This window comes from Lupinus angustifolius, chromosome LG19 (genome assembly GCF_001865875.1).
Source record: "Lupinus angustifolius cultivar Tanjil chromosome LG19, LupAngTanjil_v1.0, whole genome shotgun sequence".
NCBI lineage: Eukaryota > Viridiplantae > Streptophyta > Magnoliopsida > Fabales > Fabaceae > Lupinus > Lupinus angustifolius.
The window spans coordinates 7,918,833-7,924,008 of record NC_032027.1 but is presented as its reverse complement, the minus strand read 5'-3'; the positions used below and the strand labels follow the sequence as shown (position 1 = coordinate 7,924,008).

General features: G+C 29.7%; 1 long non-coding RNA gene across 1 annotated transcript in view; it reads right to left on the bottom strand.

Annotated features, from left to right (window-relative positions):
- LOC109334456 overlaps positions 1-2,101 on the bottom strand; it is a 17,669-nt gene extending 15,568 nt beyond the window's left edge. Inside the window, exon 1 of the long non-coding RNA XR_002106099.1 lies at positions 2,091-2,101. This is a non-coding gene — a long non-coding RNA (uncharacterized LOC109334456). The remainder of the gene's footprint in view (positions 1-2,090) is intronic.

The window sequence follows — 5,176 nt, the reverse complement described above, 5'->3', positions numbered from 1 at the left end:
CTTTTAATATACAAAAGTGATGAACTAACTTACTAACTTTTATTTATTGTTATTTACTTTCCGCATTTTATTTATTCTTTAATACCAACATTCCTTAAGGAAGAAGTTTGGTTTGTTAATAAAATGAACCCGAAAGGGAGTAAATAAATAAAAGGTCACTAAATTTATTATTCTTTTGTTCTTTATTTATTTATTTGTTATTTAACAACTAACTATTCATCACTTTTATATATTAGAATACCATTAAACCGATGTTGGAATTTATTCCACAAAATCGAGATGGTATTCAAAGGTACTTAATAATTATGTAATAGGTAATTGCTTCGATACCATTATATCGGCGTTAGAATTTATTCTAACAAAGCCGAGATGGGGCAAAGAAGGAATGACTTATTCACATGATTACTAAGAAAGTAAGTTGTAACTGAAATATTCTTGAAACCATTATACCTGAGTTGGAATTTATTTCAACAAAGCCGAAATGACGAACAAAGAATAAAATCAAGTTCTCTTACTTACAAAAAGGACATAACGAAAATGAGAGTAATAACCTCTCAACAAATTGACACTGCTGTCAGGAGGATTTGTTGAGGGGGATAAACTCCCAACTAAAATAAACATCGATCAACGCTTTCAACAGGAATACCCTTGATTATACCAAAAATAATGGTTAGGTTATTCATCTTACTCAATAATCAAGTATTACCTATTACATGAACATATCAACAAAATTCATCAAAGAAAAATGGCCAAACTAAACTTATTTCAATAACACTCTTCAAACTTGAAAGAGAAGAAAAATCAAACCCATACTTTAACGGTTCAGATGGAGTGGTTATTCTACAAGTGGACCGTGATTACTGTACTATAATGATTTTCATGTATAAATTTAAGAAAAATATTCACGTTCATTCCAAATTTAAGAGAAATCTGTTTGGTATTATTGTATGTATGTACTAATCTAATTCTTCACGTGCGGTAAGTGTAATCCAAACACCATACATTGAATTTTTTTGTTTTACCATGAAAAGTTATCTTATAATAAATAAAGAGAAAATGTATATATTGATAGACATATTTAATTATCATTGATTTTTAAAATAAGTAACACAAATGTATAGTAGATGATGTATTAATTATATCATAAATAAAAAATTATATCTTATCCAAATAAATATAAAGTTTAAAATAACGATGTAAGTTCAATAAACATTCAAATGTATTACTATTACCATTTAACACATAAATGATGAATTAACAATAAAATCTCTTATATTACCACTATTATTAAAAAAAATTACATAAAATTTGATTTAAAAACATAGTATGAGAATAAAATTGAAAATAAGTTTTTAAATTCAATGTTAGATTATTAAACAATAATTAAATATTAAAAATATAAATAAAGAAGAATACAACATTGCATTTGACCAACTAAATACAATTTATCTTAAGCATCTTATTGTTGATATATGAAAGAGTGCATATATGTTATCTTACAATATGTACCATATTATATGTTATTAGTTTGTGATTGGTCAGAAAAATATTTAGTAATTAAATTTTAAATTAAATATATTTTTTCTAACCAATTAGAAGCTCATGATACATGAAGTGACATTGTGACACAAACTATGAGACAGAAGATGTAATCCTCATATATAATGTGTGTAAGTGAATTCAACACCTCTCGATTATTATTTTTGATTTTCTACAAGTATCCTCGTACTAGAGGCAATTCTGTCCGAGTCGGGAACATCCACAGGTACGTGTGGCTAACTCCTCCAGCGGATATTTTTTCCATCCACAAGACTCGAACCCGAGACCTTGCTTAAGGGGAATCAAACATGTACCACTTGAACCAACGTCTATTGGTCACCTCCCCATTATTTGATTACATGAGAAATTATTAGAAATTATAATTATAATTATTAGAAATTTACTTTTATTATATGTTATAATCTCAACATGATACTCGACTTTTCAATAAATCAGAGAATCCAAATTCACGCTAAAGGTGATAGACAGCGTACATTGAACGCTGATGAGAGTGGAGGCACATGGGTAGCAACTAGCAAGTAGCAGTGGACCAACCATGCAGATAATAATAGTAATAATAATAATAATAATAATAATAATAATAATAATAATAATAATAATAATAATAATAATAATAATAATAATAATAATAATAATAATAATAATAATAAACAATCATTTACATGCTATATCTTTATATAATTTACTATTTAAATATATACTAACTAAGACATTTTAACTGTGTGAATCTTTTTTATCTAATTTTTTCATTATCCATCCATTTAAGGATAGTAGTCTAGTACGGGAACATTTTTAAAAGATTAAAGTGATTAGGGTAGACAAGACTAGAAACAGCTGTTGTAAGAAACAACTTGGCAAAAGTTCAAAGAATAGAATAAATCACTTGAAAAATCATATAGAGTAATGTGTTCAAAAAAAGATTATGATGAGAGTCCATGACAAAGGGCAATCATTTCTAATGTCTAAAGCCTCACAATGCAAGCAAGAGTTGAGAGTTAGAACTTATGATGCAGAAAATACAAAAAATGACCTTGTGGGTACAATTATTTGGCATGGTTATTCCCTATCAATAGTGAATCATATTTGGCATGGTTACCCTCCAACCCTTGTTTCAAGTTCCTTCTCGGAACACCACGAAGAAGGAGGTATCGAATGGGTATGATTTTGAGAGAGAAAATGCTATGAGGATGTCAGATAGTAATTTATTTTGCAAGAGAAGTCAAAGTTTGCAAGTGTGATCCATAACAAAGTTTTGATGAAGACAACAAATTTGGTAAAGCTTGAAGTTGGAATATGTTATCAAACAACAACCCAAAGGCTCAAGGTTATTTAGAATGAGGAGAGTCATTTTATTGTTAGACGTCCTAAGAAGATTGCCTAGTTCGATTCTAGGTTAGGTAAACCTAGGTTGAGAATCTCACAAAGCTTAAAAGGGAAATACACTTAAAAATGAGAATTATCCATCCTTAAAAGATGGTATGCATGTACTTCACTTGAGCATACATGACTTCAGTGCATTAAAACTGAATATGTTTTTGAAACATTCATTGCATGATTATACATCATTTTGAAGGTTTTACCTTACAAATAGTTGAATCTAAACTTTTGGTTAACACTGATTAATTGATTAAAGATATAATTTAATCGATTAAGTGGTCTTTAGAACAAGTTAATTGATGAAGTGTTTTGGTGGATCAATTAATTGAATTATAGTAGCTACTGGTTTGAAGTTCTTAGCCTCGCTAATCGATTATACCAGAGGTTAATCGATTAAATATGTTTACTAAAGAAAACATGTAATTTTCAACAAACGTTAGTCGATTAATTTCATTGATAATCAATTAAGATTAGTTAAATTCAGTTTACTATAAAAGTTGTAATTTTACCCATAAGCAATAAGAGAGAGATTCAAAAAATTTCTAGAGTTCAATATGGAAAATAGTGTTTTGCAAAAAGTTTAAGTTTTTTCTTGTGCATAATAGGGATTAGAACAAAAAGCTTCTTCCGAAGTAATTTTTTAGCATTCAATAGTAAAATTATTTTTCATACAAACCTTGTATAAATTCACATTTTCTATTAGGTTTTGTGAGATTTCTGATTAGGTTTGAAGTTATGTGCCTGAAATAATTTTAAAAAGAAAATACACTCTTCCAACTTTGCTCTCCCTTTTGACTTCATCAAAAGAAGAAAAGCCAAGAGTCTAACATAATATATATAGCATACAATATGTATACAACAAACATAAAAGTAATCATAAGGGTAACATGGCATAACATAACATTAAAAGATGTTCAAACATTATTCAAAACATAATTAGAAAAACAACAATTTGTCCAGAATCATGCAACATTACAAACATAATTCCTAGACAACAAATGTTCTAATACTCAGGCTCAGTGCTATTGTCATTAAAGTCAATTCTATTTATCTTATAAGAAAGACGTTGAAGCTCGAATTGGACTTGTTGATTTTGAGCATCAAGAGCATCTTTCCGATTAGAGATTAAGTCTCGAAGAGAGAATAACTCATCCATGATCATTTGATTGGTAGGCATGGGAAAAGATGAAGAAGACTCAACATGAAACTTAGAATGTTGATGTTTAGGAGGGTTAGCAGAGACATTTGCATTAGGATCAACAGATGCAACCTGTCTATAACTTTGATGCTTATAGAGTCTATCAATAGGATCTTGAAAGAAGCCCATTTTGTGGATCACATCCACATCGATCTTACTATCGCGTGCATCAAGTGTGACTTTGGATTCACCAGTAGTGGGTACACCAAAATGCTCAATTATGTTGGTTATGAAGATTGCATAAGGCAAAGGGTTGTGAGTATCTCGAACATACCACATATGTCTCATTATTGTGTTAGCCCAATTGATTGAAAGATTATGCTTAAGAGCATACATAAATTGCAGTTCCAAGTCATTGATTTTAGAATAATTTGAATATTTTTGAAGTATGACATAGCTCAAAAAGTAATGAAGCAAACAGTCTTCGAGATTGAGATTTCCTACAACAAGGATATCTCTATTCTTTACAGTTTCACCTAAAGCCAGTTGCTTATGCATTTCTATTTCCTTTTCAGAGAATCTACACATAGAGTAGTAGAACTCTTTTCTATTATAATTATCCCATTCACATGCAAGACCGAAATCTTTTATGCTACCTTGAGAAGGTATGTTACAACATATTGAACTGAAGGTCTTCACATCTAAGACAATTTCTTTTCCTTTCATATAGGATGTTAGACGATTTTTTCTAAAGTTCAAGTTGCAGTAAAATACTTTAACAAGTTCAGGATAATAGGCATTTGATTTCTCACAAAAATAAAAAAGATCTTGTTGCCTTAGAAGAGTAGGGAAATGAAAATATTCAAACTCAAAGTTACTGATATTACCATACTTAGGAGCAAATATGGAGCGTCCAAGAAAGTGCTCTAAGAAAACTTTACGTTGTTCATCATTTGCGAGAAGACATGCCAAATCCAAAGGATTAGCCTCAGAAGATGAAGCTCCTTGCTTCCTTTGAGACACACTGGTATGTTGCTTCTTAGCTCTTGATGATGAAGCCATTGATTGAGTTTTTGAAAAAGTTAGGTTTTTGAGGTTTGA